The sequence below is a fragment of the Homarus americanus genome, unplaced genomic scaffold (genome assembly GCF_018991925.1).
Source record: "Homarus americanus isolate GMGI-L3 unplaced genomic scaffold, GMGI_Hamer_2.0 scaffold45698, whole genome shotgun sequence".
In the NCBI taxonomy this organism is placed as follows: domain Eukaryota; kingdom Metazoa; phylum Arthropoda; class Malacostraca; order Decapoda; family Nephropidae; genus Homarus; species Homarus americanus.
Window position 1 is genome coordinate 5,261,407 of NW_024735554.1, and position 23,731 is coordinate 5,285,137.

A 23,731-nucleotide genomic window follows, 5' to 3' on the forward strand; every position below is an offset into this window, starting at 1 on the left:
AAAAAATAAACATCCCGAAAGTGAGAGAAGAAAATAAATGGAGAGAAGAGACGAAGTGTAAATAGAGAATTAATTGATATCATGAATGAACAGAAACAGAGCAAGACAACGATAAAAAGGAAGGGAAAGGGAAATGCTACTACTACTACTACTATCACGACTATTACCACCACCATCACTAATACTACCATTGCTGTTATTACTATTACAACAACTGTTCCAACCACCATCCCATAACTACTACTCACAATAACCCAACCACGACTACAAACCCAACCACAACTACAACCCCATCAACCAACCACAACAACTCCCCCACTACTAACCACTACAACAACCTACCCCCTCACCCCCTTCTCTACAAAGACTGGTAACATTGTTGTGTTTGGCTCATAAATACCAGAAATTTCACGGCAGGGGGAGAAAGAAGAGGGGAGGGAGACAGGGAAGGAGGAATGGGAGGGAGGGGGAGGGGAGGAGACGGAGGGGAAGGGGAGACACCTCCACCCCCCTCCCCACCCCCAGATCTCCAGTATGCAAAGTGGCACACATAAATCTTGCTTTACACCCCCCCTCTACCCTCCCCCAGTTGGGACCATCCCTGGGGAGTGAAGATGATAATGAAGAGAGAAATGGAAGACTAAAAATATATATTGTACGATGGAAAGAGGACACACACACACACACACACACACACACACACACACACACACACACACACACACACACACACACCAGCATTCTCCAACTCCATAAAACTCCACTTTATGGGTACTCACATCCTCGACAATACTCCATTTCTACTCCACTGTCACTACCTCAGGGTGGGGGGGGTGTTGAAGCTAATATTTACTCCATAGCTGTTGTGTTTATTTATGACACTCCGGGGAGTTTAGGCCAGAGGGGAGATGGGGTGTTGATTCCTAATTGATGACACTACGTTATCAATCTAGGTAGTAGTAGTAACTTTTCTCTCGGGTAGTAACAGACAAATTCTACCTACATGAGAGATATTTACCTACGTGAGACACATTATCTCCCAACATGACCCTACCTCAGATAATTCCTCTCTGGAGACAACAAGCAGGTGAGGGAGGGAGGGAGGGAGGGAGGGGGTGATGGACGGAAGGAGGGAGAGAGGGAGGGAGATGATGGAAGGAGGGAGGGAGGGAGGAGGGTGAGGGAGGGAAGCTCAACCCAGGAGCAAAATGTAATTAATCCAGAGCAGGTAAACGGCCGTAATTGTGCCATGAATAACTGATGACCACTGTGCTAGGGTGAGCGAGGAAGGGGGAAGGGAGGGGGAGGAGGTGTAAGGAAGAGGTTCGGAGAGGGAGGGAAGAGGAAGAGATAGGGAGAGGGAAGGAAGAGGGTGGAAGAGATTGCAGTTGGATGTACAAAAAAAAATAGGGAGAATAACCACTGCCACCCACCCTGTACACCCTGCCACCCACCCTGTACACCCCGGGTCAGTCTGCCTGGTGTAGGGCAGGGCAGGACGTGGGAGGAATCAAGATGGTCAGCATAGTTGGCAGTAATTTACTAACTTGTGTGGGACGATCCAGTGACTCCCGACGCCTACATCACCCTCCCTCACTCTCCTTCCCTCCCTCCTTCCTTCCTTCCTTCCTTCCTTCCCTCCCTCTCTCACTCCTTCCCTCCCTCTCTCACTCCTTCCCTCCCTCTCTCACTCCTTCATCTCTCTCCCTCCCTCCTTCTTTTCTTACACAATTTCCTCCTTACCTATTCCTTCGTCTCTCACTATCTTCATTCCTCCCTCAATTTCCCATAAGTGACCTCTCTTCTCCCTTATCTCCCTAGTTCCATTAGGCCTACCTTCCCTCCCTCCCTGAAACCACCTCTCTCTCTCTCTCTCTCTCCCTGTTCCACTATTAACCTTCCTACTGTGTTCCTGTTCACCCTGGAGAGAGAGAGAGCCATTATCTCACTGTGTCTGGGTGACGTGTGAGGAGAGATACCCGGGGGCCACTATTGTCTCCTCTTAATTATCTCCCTTATGGGGGGTTATCTTCGCCCCGCCCAGATTTGGTAGAATCCACGTGTATGCGGGTAAGAAGTGTGATTATTGGTCCTTTCCCGCTATGATGTGTGTTTTGATTGGTCCTTGCTCACTAGTACGTGTGCTGACTGGTCCATGTTCACCATAATGTACGGTGATTGGTCCTTACCCACCAAGACGTGCTCTGATTGGTTCGCTGCCTACCATGATACACAATGGACCAATCAAATCATCCTAAAATCACGGCAATGAACTAACAGCTATTCTATCCGAGCTGGTAGTTGTAGTGTCTGTTCTGGGGAAGAGGAGGAGGAGAAGAAGAGGAGGAGAGGAAGAAGAGGAGGAGGAGGAGAAGAAGAGGAGGAGAGGAAGAAGAGCAGGAGGAGAGGAAGAAGAGAGGAAGAAGACCCCCATATTCCTCCTTTTCCACCCAACATACTGATTTGTACAGAATCTAGTTGCGAGGCGGTGACGGTGTATGAATGTTTAGTACTGACACACACACGAACTATTATTATTTACTATGGTTACAGTTAGTTATTATCTAAACCATTTTATTTTGTTATTTACTATTAGTCACAACACACACACAATATTTACGGTAACTAAACAACAACATAACACCACAAACGTCACTTAAGTTATTTATTGAAATGGTGTACTAAAATATTCGTCGTAGTTTATTTGACGATATTATTATTATTATTATTTACACACGTCGTAAATGAAAATTCTCAGGTGGAAAAAAATATATAAATAAATCCTGTATAGATGAATTAATGAAGGGACGGGAAAAAATATATATATATAAATTGCAAGTAAACATGTTACATATATATATATATATCAAAATAAGTTGTAAATATGTACTAAGCAAGTATGTTTAATCAAGTACAGACGCACCCTACCTCATCTGATTGTGACGTCAGTAAATATTGAGAGCGTCGTGTGCAAAGGTCAATATTCACTTATACCAGGCGAGAGAGAGAGAGGAACGTGAGGTGGCACAGACAGGGTCAATAGAGGCACTCAATGGATAGTTCTCCCGGCACTTGTACAACTTGTGGCACGTTTGTCGGGGTCAACCGGCTGTCCGCCCCACCCACCACCCCTCAACACGACTTCACCATACACACGACTAACCCGACCAAAATAACGACAACAAAACAGCTTAATATTGCGGCGTAATAATAATAAATAATAATAATAATACCGGTAATATCAACACGCATTAATTTACATTTTAGTGTGTGTGTGTGTCAACAGTTTATAATTTATCGCTACGTTGAAACATCCTGCTTCTTGACACACACACACAATCCTTCCTGTTTGATATTCTCTTTAAATTCTTAACCTACAATTTTTTATGGCGCAGTGCACTTCCCCTCCCCACACACACACACTACGGCGGTAAATTAACAAAATATTAAGTGGACTTTTTGATAACATTGCGAGTATTAGTTAACTTGTACTGTATATATTTGTACGAGTTCTATTGTAATTTCTTATTTTATTTTATTATTATTATTATTATTATTATTATTATTATTATTATCACCGTGATTTATTGTTTTTCATTTAACAGTACCTCTTCATAAAATAACGTAACTAATTATTAAATGTCAAGTCTTCGTATTCCGTGTTTATCTTTTTGTTAAGAGTAATTTTGTCTCATTGACATTTAAATATAATGAAGCCTTTTATCTCTTATCCGGACTCATGTAATTCGGATACATTGGCCATTATTCTTCATTAACTCACTAACGGTACGTCTTCCCGCTTCTTTGTACACAGGACGTCAGGGCTACCAACAGACGGACGGTACAAACAAATATGGTGATTTCAAACGTGAGCGCATCTATTCATAATGTTCCTCCTCCTAGCCCACCCCCCTAACCTACCCTTGGAGACGACACCCCCTAACCTACCCTTGGAGACGACCACCACTCTCTAACCTACCTTGAGAACACCCTCTAACCTACCCTTGGAACTGACACCCTCTACTTCTGCCAGAACACCCTAACCTACCCTTGGAGACGACACCCCTCTAACCTACCCTTGGAGACACCCCTCTAACCTACCCTTGGAGACGACACCCCTCTAACCTACCCTTGGAGACGACACCCCTCTAACCTACCCTTGGAGACACCCTCTAACCTACCCTTAGAACGACACCCTCTAACCCCTTCCTTGGAGACGACACCCCTCTAATAACCTACCGCCCAGGGAAGCACCCTCTAGCCTTCCTTGGAGCAGCCCTCTAACCTACCCTTGGAGACGACACCCCTCTAACCTACCCTTGGAGACGACACCCCTCTAACCTACCCTTGGAGACGACACCCCTCTAACCTACCCTTGGAGACGACACCCCTCTAACCTTCCCATAAGAGACAAACAGACCCACAGAGACCTCCTCTTCCTCGTCCCCGGCTGGCCAGTGTATGATCCCACGGGTTGACAGTTTAAGTTGCCATAACATTATCACCCGTCTCTCTCTTCTGTCTATTACCCGTCTCTCTCCTACGTCCTAGGCCGCCACGTCTCCTCTCTCCCTTCAACCAGACAAGTTCCCGCTACAGCCACCAGAGGGAAGTGGTGCTATGGCGGCCTGGCAGGTTTGGGTGGGAAATACAGCGTAAAAAATGTGTTTCCTTATCATGTTTCCTGGTAGACAGACGGAAATTTGACTAGATAGGCTTACCATAGTCATAAGATATAAATAAATACACCAAATATAACAGGTATAGTGAGATGTTGAGATTGTTAAAGGCGTGAACAAGTTGGCGGTTTGAGAGACGTACGGTACATTTCGAGTTACTGAATGTGGACTAAAATTATGACCATGTACTCATTTCTAGAGCATTTATAAGTAACTATTCATATAATTAATTAGTCATTGGTTGGTGAATCAGACTCCGGCCTGGACCTGTCGTATTGGTGGAGCAGGGAACCAGGTAAGGTGATGATGCCCCAGATAAGGTGAGGCAGGAGAGTTACAGCGGCGAAGTGGTCCTCTCGGTATCTGGGTCAGGATACTCAACAATTCTAACTTCAAATTGTTCTTCCATTACTCTATCAGCGAACACCACATCTACCACGGCAGAGTCTCCGGATAATATTTAAGGCAGTTTGGCCGTCATCTTTTTTTTACGCGTTGGGATGAATTGAGTCAGACCGGTTCTCTCACCTCCAGTAGGGGAAGAGAGGGAGGAGAGGAGAAGGGGGAGGGAGGGGGAGGGAGGGAGGGGAGAGAGGGGAGAGGGAAGAAAGGGGAGGGAGGAGGGGACGGGGAGGGGAGGATTTCATGTATGATTCCCAGAGCTTGGGGACGGCCGGGCCCTGAGGTGTCAGTACAGTGAGTCAGTCTCCCCAGGCGGCGCCATCCACCACAGTGACCGTCTCCCCCACCTTCAATATTCACCGTATTAAGATGTGATGACTAACCTGGCTCTTGTGGTCATCCTGGCTCTCGGTCGCTATAATAGTTAGGTTATCAAGTCGTCACGTATATCATGGTAGTAAGGGACATATGGGAAACACATATCCAATTACCTCACTCTAACTACGGTAAACCACAAAAATAAAACCAGTTAAAACCACGTCGATATTCCATTGAACATCGCAGAGGATCACATGAAGATTAGACTACCCAGTTTATTCCACCTGATGAGTGAACACCTGAACGCTACCTGGAGGAAGGGGGGGGGGAGCAGGTATATGACAGTGAGTTAAAGTTGATTATCTTACGGTGAAAAAAAACCGGGGTTGTTAATCTTCATGTGATCCGCTGCCACCAGATACTTTTTCTTACCGAGTGAAAACATCGACTTAAGAATCAGTGGAGATCCTGTTTCTGATGTTGTAGAATATGTTAGTAGCAGCAGACCCGGCCACCCGACAGACCCGGCCACCCGACAGACCCGGCCAACTGACAGTCCCGGCTACCCCGAGTCACCGGCAATCCCGGCCACCCGACAGACCGGCCACCCGGCAGCCAACTGACGGGCCGGCCACCCGACAGACCCGGCCACCCGACACCCCCGGCCAACTGACAGACCCGGCCAACTGACAGTCCCGGCCACCCGACAGACCCGGCCACCCGACAGACCCGGCCACTCAACGCCAGGACTCATGCGTTGCGTGGGCCGGGGAGAGATTGGCCAATGTCTTGCCATAAATACCAAGAGAGTTTGACCTGTTTCTTGACCTCCTGGGGCGGGTCACGGCGAGAGAAGCAAGGGTGTGTGGGTAATGCTGTGTTTACGGCTCTATTATACAAGAGAATACTCATTGTTATTGTAATACTGGGTGATGTAATGCTACCCCCCTTCCCCTCTCCCCCAGGTGTCACCCTTACCTGCCCCCTCCGCCTCTCTCTCTCTGTTCCCATACTGCTGTGGTAAGCGCTGTTCTTCCCCGAATAAAAGTATTACATCTTTGTTCATATCAGATGACTACCTGTTCTGCCTACAGCACCTGGCCGGCTCCCACACTACACTTTCTCCCTCACACCGGGAAGAAAACAACGACTTTCAATGCAATTTCGACGCCATGTGGCTACCGAGCGAACCTTGAACACAGTAACCCTCCCAGAACCCGGATTCTCACCTCTAGAACCCGGATTCTAAGTATTCAATCCGCACCACTAAATATGGATATAATAACGCACCTCCCTCCCTTTACCTATGACACATTCATAGTGACGTGGATGACGCTGAGTTTAACACCAAGTCTCATTCTGATATGTTGTGTTATTTACGGGACAAACAACAAAGAAACCTGGATCTAGAACGTGTGTGTGTGTGTGTGTGTGTGTGTGTGTGTGTGTGTGTTACCTGGAGTGAAAGTGAAGAGCGTGTGGAGGTTTAGACGCGGGGTCACACAGGTCACTCACCACACCAAGCCAGCCAGCCGCCCGCTTTACCCCACGCCCACACCAGCCGTCTTACACACGCCCATACTAGCCGCCTTATGTCCACGCCAACTGCCTTACACACACCCTCCCTCATACCCACAACACCCCACCCACCCCCACACTTTACCCAGCCTCACAAGCAATCCCCACCTCCACACGCATCCCCCACCTCAACCCCCTCCTCCTCCTCACAGACACATGCTTGGTGGGCGTGGGAGGTGGTGGTGAGTAGTGAGCAGAATGGTAGTGATGATAGTGTAGGCGCAACAAAATAAATGGCTGCGGGAACATGTGTTTTAGAGGTGATGACATAAGAGAGGTCAGGTCAGATGAGGTCAAAGATATAACTCTTTCCCCACACACACACACACACACACACACCGAGTCATTTGTATGTGTATTTATGATGCCAGCACACGTTACCCTCTCCCAAACACACACACACAAACATAATATAAAATACATAAACAAAAAACATACATGTGTGTGTGTGTGTGTGTGTGTGTGTGTGTGTGTGTGTCATACTGTAATACGGGCAAGTGTGGCGTTGCATCATACAGCGTACCTCTCTCTCTCTCGCTCTCTCTCTCTCTCTCTCTCTCTCTCTCTCACAATATCAGTTTGAAAAGCCATTAAACGCAAGAGGCTTAGAATAACAATAATTAAGCAGTGTGCAGGATAAGTCAGGGTAGAGGTATGCCATAGTAGTGTTAAGCCAGGCCAATAGTAAGCCAGGGTGGTGGTGGCGGGGTAGTGTTAAGCCAGGGTGGTGGTGGTGGTGGTGCGGTCTGCTAATGGCAATAAGCTGGAGGGTAAGATGTGGTGGAGGATGAACTACTTAGAGTACGAGGTGTATAAATCACTAACCCTCTACCCGTCTGTCTGTCTCTATCGTTGTCTACCCATCTGTCTGTCTGTCTCTATCCTTGTCTACCCATCTGTCTGTCTAACCACATCCCTGTCTACCCGTCTGTCTGTGTCTCTATCTTCGTCTACCCGTCTGTCTGTCTGTCTATCGTTGTCTACCCGTCGGTCTCTATCTTCGTCTACCCTCTCTCTGTCATGTGGTGGTGGTTGAGACAGGCCAGCCCACCAGTATAAACAACAGGCAGTCACTTGGATAACAGAACGTGATCAGCGTCTAAAGAGAGAGAGAGAGAGAGAAATTCCAGACTTTGTAAACAATTAGCAGCCCACACAAGCACTGTCTTCCCCCGAACACTCAACACACACAAAGTCGAAACTCATACTGAAAAAAAATAACATTAACAATTTGCTTGAATCTGAATCCTGTTAAGTTATCAAGCATGATAGCACTGTCTTCCCCCTCGATGCATCAAGGTCGGAACTCCCTGTTAAAACTTGGGAAAATAAGAGCCTGCTGGTGGTAAATTCCAAGTTTGTAAACAATATACAACTCAAATAGCACTGTCACCCCTCTCTCTCTCTCTCTTACAGCCGTTGACGATGTTTGCCTCAGGTCAGAAACTCCTAGTAAAAACCAAAGAGAGTTTGGGTCTTAGTGTGGGTGTTGCCGGGAGGAGTCAAGTGGGTGGTGTATAGTCAAGTTTGCTTGCAGTCGTGTGTGTGTGTGTGTCGTGATGCTGCCATTGCTTCCCGGTGCTGAAGGGGGGGTGCTACGTGACGATGAGAGAGAGAGAGAGAGAGAGAGAGCTTGGGACACTACGCAGCCAACAGTGTAGTCAAGCTTGGGGCACACTACACCCAGCCAACAGTGTAGTCAAGCTTGGGGGCCACACCACCCAGCCAACAGTGTAGTCAAGCTTGGGGCCACACTACACCCAGCCAACAGTGTAGTCAAGCTTGGGGCCACACTACACCCAGCCAACAGTGTAGTCAAGCTTGGGGCCACACTACACCCAGCCAACAGTGTAGTCAAGCTTGGGGCCACACTACACCTACTCTACACTTCTACAGGAATCACAAATATTATCAATTGAAGGATGTTTTGTAGAGGGTCGTGTGTCCTACACCTGGGGAGGAAGGAGTGTGTTTATATGCTGTCACGTGATACAGGACACACACTTTTCTCTCCCCAGGATGTGTCAAGAGCACAAATGTATTAAAACAAATTATACAAGAACAAACTAGACTGATTTTATTGTGTGTGCTGTATGAAATAGTATAGGCCTAACTAGTGTGATTTATCTTCTTCTATTAGCTATATGTAGGCCAACAAGCGTCCACCATTACTGTCAATCACACAAGTCTCTCTCGTCACAGGTAACTTTCGCCTGCGTCATCGCCAGCACCGGAAACCACCCGCGATTTCCTGCCACTGGGTTATTTCTTGTCTGTCGTCACCTGATTACCGCCACCTGTCCTTGCTGGTCAACCACACATAGTCTGTACCGAGAAGACCCACTGCTAATATCCGGCGCACACACACACACACACACACACACACACACACACACAGAAACTTGTGAGTGGCAGATACATAACACATGAGCCACACCCCTATGGTATGTGTGTGGGGGAAGGGTGAGGTGTGTCAAACTACCACCACATTACCTGTCAACATCCACACAACGACAACAATCACCACTACCACCCCCCTCCCTTAAAGATCATCACCTCATGCAAGCAGACAACCACAACACTCCTACCACCATCACCCACGTCATCACTGCCGCCCTCATCACCCCCAAGAGCTACTATCACCACTTTCCCACCAGTTACATGGCACCGCTACCACCAGTTACATGGCACCGCTACCACCAGTTATATGCATACATATAACTTCTCCATCACAGTGGCTAACTAACACCAACACATCCATTAATTGCAACACTGTCAACACGAAGGACACACTACAGTACTACCTCGCTGGTCTGTGCACGCAAACACACGCAAACACACACACACATGCAAACACAAAAATATGCAAACACACACACACACACCCGGACACTGCAGTCACATCAACCAACACAAGGTTGTCGTGTGAGGGGGAGGACGTTGGGTGACCACCTCACGACCCCCCCCCCCACTCCTCCAACCCTCCTAGAGTAGTCCTGTTGACGACCACCTCACCAACGGCTCTATCCTAAAGGAACACAGAACATCCCCCCCCGCCCATTCTCTCGCCTACGTCTCCTACAGGACACCTGGAAGCCAGAGGTTCTTCGTGGAAAGTGGTGGCAGCGGCGGCAGGAGGTCTTCAAGACACAATAGGGCTCCCGTACGTTGCAGATCCGGCGTGAAGGAGACGACGGAGGACACACACACACACACACACACACACACACAAGGTCTTTCGCCACCATTCAGGGTTCCCACAATTACCACTCCACCTGTACCTCACCTCCGACTTTTCCCTTTCATTCCCGGTTTCCTTGTGTGTTTCCTCCGCCCGTGGCCACCTCACCCCCCTCCCCTCCCACCACCAGCGTTGCCTCACACTGCAGGAAGTGAGGGGTGAGGGGGGCACTATTACCCTCCAGCAAACTCATTACAGATCAAGGTCGCTGTTGACTGATAATGAAAGCGGCAGAGGTGAGGCTGTAACGCACCACTGGTTCACACACCCACACACTCTACTACACAGCCAGAATACGATAAGGTTCGTTACCAAATCCGAGATACCAGGAAGAAAATAAACTTTACATTTACCGGTACAGGTGGATAAAGGTTACAGGTAGGAAAAGGAAACTGGACTATTACAGTTTGCCTATTCTGAGTAATTCAGTCAGGTCTTGACACTGAGGGTGGTATCACTTCTCACTGTCAAAAACAGGACGAAGGAGGAAAAGAAATGGACGAGAGGAAATGGACAATAAAAAAGCATGAGGAATAAAGTAGAGAATAAAGATTTTGTAGACCAGAAAGCAGAATATTTCTCGGGTGATGTAGACAACCTGACGTAGATGTTATTACTGTGTCTCTCATGGCTAAGTGGCTCTAGTGTGTGTGTGTGTGTGTGTGTGTGTAGTGGTGACGAGGGCCAACACAGGAGGAGAGTGGATGATGGAAGTGATAATGAGGGAGTGTACGAGGGAGGGAAGGGGGAGACAGGGTGAAGGAGGGAGTGTAGGGAAAGCTCTTGTGGGGGAGGGGGGGAGGCGAGGTTAGAGGGAGGGGAGGATAGAAGGAGGGTGTGAGGGAGGGTGGAGAATTGATAGGATAGAGGGGAGGTGTGGGGGAAGGATAGGAAGGTGTGGGGGAGGGTGGATGGGTGTGTGAGGCAGCGTGTAGGCGGGGGACACCCACTATTATCAAGTATTGATCATGACCCTTGATGGTGCCTCCCCCCCCCACCACCACCCACATTAGCTGCCTCACTGTTAACTTTGTCCCCCACAACACAAATACACATCACAACACATCACAACACCCTACTACACTATCACAGCACCTATCCTACCACAGTCTACCCTTCCCTTCCCTCCAACCATCACATCACTACAAAACCATCACCACCTCCCATCCCAGCAACACCACATCACCATTGTCTTCCGTCCCACATCCATCCCATTACACTAACCACTTCACTAACCCTCTCCACAACACACGCCTCGAGGTCCTCAACAAACCACGGGGCAGTTCACACCATCAGGATAACATGACCGATAAATTTCCACGTTGGTTGTTCTGTAATGCATGTAAACACGGGCAAAAAAAATAAATAAACTGACCCTCCCATCAAACAGCTGACGCCACGAGACACGCTACCAACCGCTGCCAAGGTGACCAGACTGTACTGTACTATCCTTACTCACGCTATACCTGCAGAAGGGTTACCGCGGCTATCAGAGTGACACGCTAACCCTACGCATTCTCCCCCCCCCCCCACCTCCCCCCGTAGTATATTGCTTAAGGGAAACACGCAACGGAGGACAGACCAAAGAAGAAAAAAGTAACGTTAGTTAAGCACTCAAATAAAAAAATGTAAAAAGGATAACAAAAATATTGGAAAGTTTGTTCATACAGCACGGAAAGTAACAGCTGGCAACTATTTCACCAATCACAACAATATAAGAGAGAACAAAGTGCACTGGTGTTAATCATATCTAGAGGGATGATCCAAGAGTTCGTACCATTACCACAATCCGTCCACTGGTTCCTAGGATGAATAAACACCTCTCTTGTACCCATCTCACTATTCGCCATCACCTATCACTTGTTATCAAATCACAATGATATAATTAAGGCATTGGTAATCAAAATCCTTCAATTATACGTCTAAAATGGTGTTCTCTACCAGTTCGTCTCCAATCCACAATGTTCTCGGATATTTCTCTAGTGTGAGGGAAAAATAGAGAACCGTGGTAACACTATGAGATGTACTTATTACCACCATGCTATTGTACTATTCCAGATGATATTATATGTTACATAATACTTCCTTGAGATAAATGTATAGTATATATCAGGTGCCTCAAAGAGAGCTCAGGTTCTCAACTGGCTCAGCCATGTTAATATTGTTATTATTATCCACTCTGTATCTGTATTCTTCTGGCTAAATAAAATGTTTCAATTCAATTCAAAGGTTTGTGTGGTTAATGCTGATCTAAAGGTCACCATTCAGAATATTAATACGGGTGTTTTTTATAAAGGAGCCTCCTGCATTAATTATTCCACATACACACAAAATGTAAATCCCGTATTACCGTGTATGTTATTTTTTTGTATTTACTTGTTATAAATTTAGAGATCCAAGTGAAAAAAAAATACGTCAACTGGTGTGGTATGTAGACAGGCGACCTGGCCAAGATGGTTCCCACACTGGCGGTCTGTCCTCTCCCCCTCCTTCACTCCCTCCACCAACCTCAAATCTTCCAACGTAAACAAAATCCCTCTCTATCTTAGTTATGGTCGAGTCTCGGTACAATTTTGTGTTCGTTTTCTCACACACGGGTTAATGGAGTGTCAGCTGCGTTCGAAAATCAATTCAGGGAAGAAATTTAACGTAGTAACTCCTGACAACTTGGACCAAAGAACCCGCTAGTGGTGGTGGGCCATGTGTGTGTCCCCGCCCGTCCTGACCTGCCCCCAGGCCACGAGTAATGGGGGAGAGATAGGTGGGGGAGAGGGGGCCTCATTTGTGGGGGGGAGGGGGAGGAGAGAAGAAATTTTTGGAGGTCACACACTGTAAACGACTTTAGAGTGAAGTATGGTATATATGACGAAATTATCAAGAGACGTGGAAGAACTATAGAGACAACACGTATGACCTTTGAGGACAACTGGTCGGTAAACTGTTCGGGGAGGGGGGGGGGATTGATGGGGACATGTAAGAGGAGGATTATGGCTTCCTTTGGTGGTGAGGAAGGTCTTGGCGGCCATCGTAAAGAATCTCGACCAACAGATGTGCGTGAAGCCATGATGCTGGACCTCTAGGTAAGCCATATATGGAGGTAACAGTTGAAGGTTATCGGCATTAATATCATCATCATCGTCTCTACTGCCATTAGAAGTATTTACCGGTTATAAAATTCGGATCATAATCTTGGCGTGGTATAAAAACAAAGCACCAACTTATAACACACTCCCCTACACACACACACATACTAGGGTCCCCTGGTAGATCCTAGGGAGGGTGGGGGGCCTTGTTTAGGTTACCTTGAAGTTGTTGCGGCCTTGAAAGAGTGGGCTGTGAGTCTCGTACGGTGGTGAGAAGGTTTAAGGGCTCTTTATGAGGGTGTGGGCGGGGCCGAGTACTCCAATGAAGAGGTGTGGGTGCCTCCTGAAGGGAATGAGATACTTCTGGGTGGGGGTGATGGGGAGAAGCTTCCTGTGAGTGATAGGGAAGGTATGGTGTTTGTCGTGGGTGATGGGGAGCTCAATTAAAGTGGATGATGGGGAGCTCAATTAAAGTGGGTGATGGGGAGGAAAGCAAGGGACTTTTCTAGGGGAAATGGGGAAGAGCAAAGGGAAGGAGGTGTTCCTGTTATGAGATGGGGGAGAGGGGGGGGGGGAGACGTGTTCCAGAACATTTTACCCAGCAGGAGGGAAGAGGAACGGCCCCCGCCCCGACCACAAGATCGTTTAAGAGTGAAGCGACACCCACCGCAACGCCCACACACCCTCACCCGTCACCCCGAAGTCCCAACCCCCCTCTACCACAGACACACTGGACACTGAGACTATGTCCCTCATGCCGCTGTGAACAAACCCACTCCTATGTATTGAACTAAATAGCATACTGGAAAAATTCACATTATCCTGACCACTAGGGGCAGGTAGACACACCCTCTGTGAACTGTGTAATCCTTTTGCACTGTCGCTCACAGATTATGGGGTGCACAATAAACTAGCTGCTGTATGGATGGGGGGGGGGTAAAATTCAATTCACCCATCACCATAAACAATCCCAAACACACTTTTACCCATCACTTTACCGCCCCCCCAAACACACACACTAAAGCCAAACCCCCATACACACACACACTTAAAACAAAAATAGATACATTAAAATAAGAGAGAGCAAAGGTCCTTCCCAAACGATATTTATCTCAGGGTTGTGTCATGCCCAGAGGTGTGTTGTGGCCCGGGACCAACTACTACTACCACCACCACCACCACAACATCAACCACCACCACCACACTTTTTACTCCCTAATAACACCAAACATGGAAAATTGTAATGTGCCTGAGCTCTTGTGGGTGAGGTGGGGGGAAGGAGATTGGGGGTCACGTTCACGACACCCCCCGTGAGAGAGAGAGAGAGAGAGAGAGAGAACAAAGAACTTACACACACACACAGTCATCACACGTCAGCTCAGACTCAGTGTTGGAACAATAACCGTTCAGTTACAAGTTTTAATTCCCAGGTGGATAACGGAGCCAAAACAAAGATCGACCGTCAAGCTGAGAAACTTTCCTCACGCGGCACTTTTTTTCGTGCAATGACGGGGTGGGAGGAGAGGGGGGGTGGGGGGAGGGGTTGAGAGGTCAGGTCGTGCAGGGGAGACAAGGTGACCACCACAACGCCCCCAGGGTCATCCCCCCCTCCTCCTCCACCACCAGGAATGTTGCAAGAAAAGGTTTTACCCATTATTACCAGTGATGGGGAATGAGGGGCCATCTTTTTTTATTAATGGGGGGGGGGTGTTGTAATGGAGAGTAAAGGGAGAGACCTACGCGTTCCATTAATGGGGTGACACTACCTAGATCTAGTCACCACCTGATAATAAAGAGACCAAGATTTGCACCCTCACCCCACACAGGTAATGCCAGGTGTGTGGGGCAACTACGGGTTCAACCATCATTAAGAGTCTCCACTTTTACCACCATTATTTGGGCTACGATCCCTATCGCCATTGTTCGTGGGGGGAAAACTGCCGCCGACACTACCAGCCCGCCTTCACCACCACCACCACTTGGTAACCGAGACAGGCTGAGGTATAAGACTGCTCGGTCCTTCGTCTCCCGTTTAGTTCACGCGTAAAATAATCTGGTTATTTTGACTAGCCTCGGTGAAGAAACCATTAGACTGGCCGCTCAGTACAACCACCACTCCACCTAACTCTGCCACTTGGTATAGAAACGGTTTATTTAGCCAGAAATAAGAAAGAGAACAATAACAACAATATTGGCAAGTGGTTTATAACACACAAGAACAAGGCAACGCTAGAGACAACCTTCACGACTAACTATAAATTGTGCTAATAATCAACCCGGTGTCCGGCCACCACACGGCTAAATACCACGTTACCCCCCGGGCCATAGACCTAACCCCTGACTCTTTTGCAATACATCAACGACAGATTATGTAAAACAGTAAAAACTTGGGTTATAAATCTCGCGGAGGTAAATATATTCAGAAGTGTAGAAACTTTGAGGCCTTTTCCATTATCTGCAGCCCGCGCCACAACTCACCCTCCGGCAAGAGGCGAAAAATTCCTGCCATTCCCATTCCTCAGTGGAACTGGGGTGGAATGGCAGCAGCATCCCGGAGCAATCCAGTAGGACGCCTCGCTGATTCCCGGGAGAGCAGCACAACCCACCAAAACATACGAGGAGAAACAGTCGACAGGATCAAACACGAGCCGCAACACAGCACCAGACACAACCACACCAACCTCTACCAACTGAGCATCATTGTGGGATTAGGTTAGAATAAAGCACACGGACAACCTAAGAAGACACCCGAGGAAAATATTGGTGTAGTGGCTATACGGGAAACTGTTTCTCATAGTTTATGGACAACAAGGAACTCGGGCTTGTCGTGGGTGTCTGTCTTCATAAAACTGTAAATAGAAAACACATTACAGTGTCAAACTATGTACATTATTTTTATTTTCAGGGAATAATTCGTCCAGCCCAATGTACTTCCAATGACAAGCCAACTACCTACTAGAGCTACACGTGTTCATTTGTCTAATTTACATAATCCACAACATTTTTCTTCTTGCCAAAACTGATAATAAGAATCTCTCGTCTAGACCCGACTCGAGTGTGCTGTCTACAACTCATTTATAGTCAGTCACGTTATGATACCGCTTCGGCGCGAGACTTTTCAACCTGTTGCCATAATTTACATGAACTATGGACACATCACTGTCACTACTGAAGAGGATAGCCGAGTGACACGTTCCAATAATGTGTGTACCTCATGAACCCGTCTGTAGTGACACACCAGACACCGGCGGACTCAACAACCTAGTAGACCTGAGGCAATAAAGACAGTCTAGCTCTAGCCCATGATGAGGGGCAGGCGGGGCGGAGACGAGCACTGGAAACAATGTCTGGTAATCTCTGGTATTACACAAAATGCGTCTTGCAGAAACGACCTAAAGAAGAAAATGATTCACCGACGTTCAGTATTTCACACCAGATAAAAACGGAGGTGGGCGGAGTGAGTGAAGTTCCGGCTGTGTTTGCAGTAGCAGCTGACTCTGCTCTTCCTCCCTCTCCCTCGACAAATCATAAGCGTCCTTACATGGCCTCTCAAGTGGCATTACGGATGAAATGGAAACACGAGAGCACTGTTGGCTCCCCCGTTTTCCCAGACAATTACCCCAGGGCGACCGCTGGCAGGGGAACGGCGTGCATCACGCCGCTGCCTCCCTCAACACACGATGCGCCCACTAGTTCCATCCACACAATTTTCCAATACACGAAATCCTTGTACGAAAATCTTTCCCCGCCGACCAAATTCCCACTACCAAAATAATGAAACAGACGAAATATCAATCTTCTCTAATCCCTCTTATCCCGTTAGGTCAGGTTTGGTGAGGCTCGTCTTACTGGCTCGCCACATTCCTGCTCTGCCCACTGCCTTGAGCACACCTTATGGTGCTTAATACTCGTTCCCTCGTCACTAACATCAACATGTACATAGTCTTTCACCACCATACCCTGGCTGACTATCTAACTGCCCCCCTCATCACCCTCTCCTGCCCCAACACAGCCCACCGACTCCTCCAACACCAACTACCCCGCCCGACCTCCAACAACGCAAGTATCCACATATTCCCCCCACCACCACTGCGGTCGAGTGCACCATCAAGGCCTCCATTACACGCACAAAACAATGCATAAACATTTTGTACACCACCACCTCACTGATCACATTTTCCTCGCTACCACAATACAGCAGACACAACAATGGACCAAAGCTTCCCACGCCACCAAACTGGTCTGCCGCTGCTGCTGTGTTAACCCTTCCCCACAAGAGCCGAGTTTAACCTACCCTAAGCCTTCAACAGCCTGCTTACTGCTTTACTCTTATCTTTCAACTATACAGTAGACACATACAAGCACCACACAACTGTTCATAATTTTTGAGGGGGATAAAGTCTTACCTGCAGTACACGACAGCCGTCTCTGGTAGTTGGTGTGTCTGCTCTTGTCAGAACACTGTATTGTCTCCTAATCTAACACATTCGTCTATACACCACAACAACACTTCACATCTTATTCCTTCTGGTACTTTCAAGAAATATATCACAAACGCAATTTTAGTATTTCTATTTGAGTATCACTAACACTGGGCGCCTTCACGAGAACAATCGAGTGTTTCACGATATATCCACACAAGTTTTCTGGGTTTTCACACAATTCTCAGTATACACAACACCACCACTATCACTGGATATTATCACGTCACGTCTCCTGTGCCTGGTAACAGCAACAGCATGACTAAAAGAACATTAACCAAATGCAGGAGCAAAATCGAGGAAGAGGGCGGTCCGCCAGACGTAGACACCAGTGCACACGGCCGCCAAGTTCACTACTAAACTCAATGGTCTTGGTCACTGGCTTCACCACCGCCACCCAGCGTCGCCCCGCCCCTACCCCCCCACACCCCCAACTTCTCCCTCGCCCCATCTCCCCCGCCCCAGCGACCCTCACACACTACTGTCTCCCTCCAACTCTATCCTAACCTAAAGCAAATGTACCACCCTTGTGTCTGTATCCCTGTGCAACGCACCATAAAGTTTTTTACCACACAATTGTATTAAACTATGCATCAGAATACTGCCTGGATGTTGTAAACAGTTTGTGGGTAAAGATAGCAGTGTTTACTATATAAAGGTATCTCCGGGGAGCAGGAGGGAGGTGGTGGCGTGGCTCGGGTGTGCGTGCTAGGCTCGGCTGCTCCAGGACCAACTGGCTCAATGTTGTGCTTATTTACGGCTCCCAGTGGCCGCTACTGCCCGTCACGGCCTCAGTCCTCCCTCCTCACCCTCCACACTCATCCCCTTGTAACCTCCACCTCCCGGTGCAGCTCTCTCCCGGTCATAATCTCCCCCGGTATTTCGTTCACAGACCACCATCACCGAACCCAACCCTCCAGGTCCTCCTAAACACCCCTTACCCACCACCAGCCGCTCTACCACCTCACCTAAACCCGCTGCTGAGTTACACGGGGCTGAGTTACACGGGGCTGAGTTACAGTTCTTGAATTGTTATTAGATATAAAAGCAAGTGTGGTGGTGGTGGTGGGCGGCGGACCTGGAGATGGCCCGTACGTTTAATTTTCTCTCTTTAATGTTCACGCAAGAGCGCATCTAACTCTCACTTAATTAAGGCATAATAACAAGAGATGGCCGAAATGGTGTCCAAAATGAAGAGAGACTCTACCGTTACCAGAGATGCGTTCTCTCATTCCCAGTTACAGGGGAAAATGTTAACGTACGGATCTCTGAGTCGTAGCCGTGGGCCACACCAGCGCCCCGACACTTCACACGCCACAATAAACATAACAGGACTGTGAGCCGCGTGCACTACGAGTTGCCATGTGTCACCACCACCCACGCTAACACCCTACACACCCACACTACACCCAACACACCCACACTACATATACAATGCAGCTTGTGTTTTGGGATAACCATAAGGATGTGTTGCAACAGTAGGCAATAAGGGACGGGGTCACGATGTTCATATAGGCACAGCTCCAGGTTACTCTCCTTGCAACACATCACGACCCAGACGCCACCACAACCACCACATTTACTGTGTAGCTTGAGTCGTGCCATAATTATTAGGCAGTGATGTAACAGTTTGTATGAGGGGTGTCCAGAGAGGCAGGCCGGGTTCTCGCCTTCTCCTGCCCCAGGGTGGTGGTGGAGGATGGAAGATGGGGGGTGATGATTCTCTCTACCCCCCCCCCCCTCGCCGGGCTCCACAGGTCACCACGGTGAAAGTACCAGCTCCTAGTCATGCTCACACCTCTGCTACACATCCTACACCGACAAGCTCTCTATTTACATCCTCCTACACCTTCATACCCTGGTCCCACCCGCGCTACACTTACATGCCACAGCAGTACACTTGACATGTACAGCAACGTCGTAACTCTCCCTACCTACACTACCAACACCTACACACTCTTAATCCTCATGCACTCAAGGTCTCTCGTCATAGACCCAACACCTACACTGTCACTCCCTGGTCTGAGCCTACCTATTTCAGACCACCTTCTGTATTCTACGCGTCAGACCATACATGCCCTAAACACCTACACATGCCAGGGTGCCCATCAGAGGTGCTCAAAAGCCTCTCGTGGTATGGTGAGGTGCAGGCATGGTATGGTGTAGTGTGGTAGTGCAGGCATGGTATGGTGCAGACATAGTATGGCGGAGGCGCGCGTGGTATAGTACTGAATAGCCCACTCGGGTTAATTACCACTATCTCTCCCCTCATCAACCCTCTCACTCCGCCCTCACACCTCTCCCGTTCAAACGTCTACTCAACATCCCAGTCAGTGCCCCGTGAACAGCGACACGTCACCTCCCCTACATCAACACACCCCAGGAGACAATATTGACACGTCACAACATATTTTTCATGAACAAATTTTCTTTGTTCCTGAAAAAAACACAAACAAAAAAAAACACCACGGATTTCGAAAACATTAACCTAGAAACCTCATCACGAAGATTAGGCTGAGGTGGGTTTAACCTTACACGTTTGGGCCAGCGGCGTTATAAGCTACAGGTCAAAACGTTACTTAACCTGATAAAACATAACCCGCCAGGCTTTACACCTTCTGACGCCTCCTATAAGAGCATCCACTGTGTCTGAATCACCCCCAAGAGACCCCACCCCACCCACCCCTCAAGTAGAGACGCCAGGACTTGAAGGAGTGAAGGACTTGCGATTTGGGACTTCTTCTTGTATGAGTGAAGGACAAATAGGTAGGACTTCCCATACACATATTTTAAATTTTTTTTTTAATATTAGGAGATAATTTAAGACAGTCGAGAGATGTTGTCCAGGAAAGTGAGACAGGTAAGGTAGAGCAACTCGTATGGTGAGACAGGTAAGGTAGAGCAACTCGTATGGTGAGACAGGTAAGGTAGAGCAACTCGTATGGTGAGACAGGTAAGGTAGAGCAACTCGTATGGTGCGACAGGTAAGGTAGAGCAACTCGTATGGTGGGACAGGTAAGGTAGAGCAACTCGTGATGCCAGCAAGTCTGTCAACAGGTGGTGGTGTTCGGACGTGAAGATTTCCCCCGCCCCACACACCTCTTAGCTTATTTCACCTGACGATTAACCCCCCCACCCTACCCCGCCCTCATGTAGCGTCGAGGTGGTTAATAATCAGGTGAATTAAACTGGGGGTTCCTAGTCTTCAGGAGATCTAAAAATGTTGTTTCGAGACAGTGAACGAACACACGGGTGACGCCCGCCCGCTCCTCTCGCCTTATTTACACCCGGATATAAATATTTATTTATTTTATTTTTTTTTACTATTTCTAACTTTTGGTATATAGTAAATCCTAAAGACTTACTGTATACTGTAGGACACACACACGCACGCGCACACGCACACACACACACACACACACACAGGATTCTAGACTATCTATCTCCTGTGTTTGAATATTAAGGTGAGGTTAATGGTGGTGACAGTGGTGATGGTGGAAGTGGTGTCGGCGGTGGCAGCTCACCTGTGTGTGTGCACCTCACCAGTACCCTCCGCTACCCAGGGTGGGGTCATGTACAGCCACGCCGCCGCCGCCGTCTGCCTACCGTCTGTTTGTCTAAGCAGGATTTTCTCCCCTACACTAATAAATTAAACCTGCTAAATCTAGTTAAGTGTAAACAGGAAGACAGGAATATGCACATGTTCTTGTGTACACAGCGGAGGGAGGAAGTGTTCACCTAGTAAATTATGATCGTTTAAAGACGCATGTGCACCCCCTCCCCCCCGCGCCACATACCTAACGATGTAAGAGAGTGAATCACCAGTCTAGGGGAACAAGTTAAAATCTTAACCATATAATCTGTATGTATGTATGTATGTATGTATGTATGTATGTATGTATGTATGTCTTATAACAATAACACTCATTAACAACCCAACTACCTGTGTCTGTATCTAATAACCTTCTTTAACAACCCAACTACCTGTATGTCTGTCTGTCTGACTCTCTCAGGTCGAGGTCTTATTTCCACCTACCAATACAGTATTAAGGACCATTAACCCGTCATTATACTGTATCTCTCGACCTTAATAAACACCAAAGTGATGCCTTAAACTTACCTTCAGACAGTTCAGTACGTCTACAAGCTACTACTACTACAATAAGACTACTGCTACTACTACTACTACTACTGCTACTTTTTTTATATAACGTGGCCTCCAGCCTCCCCCAATAGCCACACCTTCGCCACCATTTAATTACCTTAATATTAAATATCCTAATACATAAGTAGCTATCCTATCTGTGTTCAATTAGTTGAGCCGCAGATCTATGCGGCATTCAGTGACTGTAGCCTCATAGTCAATATATGCAGCAGTTGTCGGAATTGGGGCAGAAGCTCTCGTTCCCCTGAGGCAGAGCAAGACTACTACTACTACTACTACTACTACTGCTACTACTACTACTACTACAATAAGACTGATTCTATCTCAAAAATAAATAAACAATGAGTCATCATAATCTCTATAGTGACCATGTTAACACCATCACCACGACACGACCTGGGATGAAGGTTATGGTAATGTCTCGTGTTATCTCGTTGAACCTCTCGTGTTATCTTGTAGAATCTCGTCCCGGGTGAGACCATTAGTAACAAGAATCACTCCCCCCGCCCTGCCCTACCCTGCCCTACCCTGCCCCGCCCCGCCGACCCCCCTGCCCCTCACACCACGTTCACTCACTCACTTTCATTTCATGGTAATTAGTCTCGTAATAACAGTATAGGTAAAAGCACATGGATAACAGTACAAAGACCAATTAAAACACCATTGGCATCCAGGACTGAGGACACACACACACACACCGCTGGTCCCGCTTTACCTGCCCACTGTTGAAGATTCATATTACAGGTGTGTTGTGGTAAGGAAGGGAGGATAGAAGGGGTGTAGGTGGGGAGGGGGGGATAAAGGTGAGGGGGTGTAGGTGGGGAGGGGGTATTGAGGGAATGGTAGGTAGGTAGACAGGTAGATAGAGAGGGGTGAGTAGGTAGGCTGAGGTGAGGCCCTGGTAGGAAAACAAAGCCCCTAACATAGCTCTCTCCTTTATACTTCGCTGCTCCACCGTGTACACCAGAGTGGGGTGGAGATGATGCTGCTCTTAGTTGACCTGACCTGACCTGATGATGGGAGGGTGGAGTCAGGTGGTGGGGGTGTAGTGTGGTGATGGTATGGTGTGGTGGGGGTGGGGGTGTGGTGTAGAATGATCGTTGTGAAGGATTGGTGTGTTGGTGTGGTGAGAAATATGTGTGTGAGGTGAGAGTGCGGTGTGAGGTGAGAGTGTGGTGTGAGTTGTGAGTTGTGAGGGGGAGATTATGAGGTGTGAGTTGTTCCACCCCCCTACAGCTAGGTCAGTCTACCACCGCGACCTGCCAATCAACAGTACCTGACATCATCCCCGGGGCGCCTACCTGTACCTACCTGCCACCGGTCCCTCACCTCCACGCTTCTATCTCCTCCTCTTCTTCTTCTATCTTTATTATCTTCCTCTTCTCTCTTTCTCCTCTTTTATCCTTATTCTCTCCTTCTTTTCTCCTATCTTTATCCTCTCTCTCCTTCCTTCCCTTCTATCTATATCCTCTCCTATATTCATTATCATCCCTTTCTCTCCTCTTCCCTTACGTTTATCCTCCTCTCCTTTCTCCTCTTCTCTACTCTCATGGCCGCCACGAGGGAAATCACGCAAGGTAAGCGTTAATTAGCGAGACACCTGTTGTTTACAATACTGGAGCTAAAACTACACGAGTCCTGCCATCATCACTGTTATTATTATCACCACTATCACCTCCCTACCATTCCCTATCACCTCCCTACCATTCCCTATCACCTCCCTACCATTCCCTATCGCCACGCAGCTGTCCACCATTTAAAAAAAAAAGCCAATTTTTTTTTTA

General features: G+C 47.8%; 1 protein-coding gene across 4 annotated transcripts in view; it reads right to left on the bottom strand.

The window, feature by feature from the left end:
* The window catches only part of LOC121871443 (plexin-A4-like), a 67,388-nt gene extending 49,244 nt beyond the window's left edge, over positions 1-18,144 (bottom strand). For all 4 annotated transcript variants that reach the window (XM_042373747.1, XM_042373746.1, XM_042373745.1 and 1 more), the window contains exon 1: positions 17,708-18,144. The gene's annotated coding sequence lies outside the window, so the exon portion shown is untranslated. The remainder of the gene's footprint in view (positions 1-17,707) is intronic.
* Between the last annotated feature and the right edge of the window lie 5,587 nt (positions 18,145-23,731).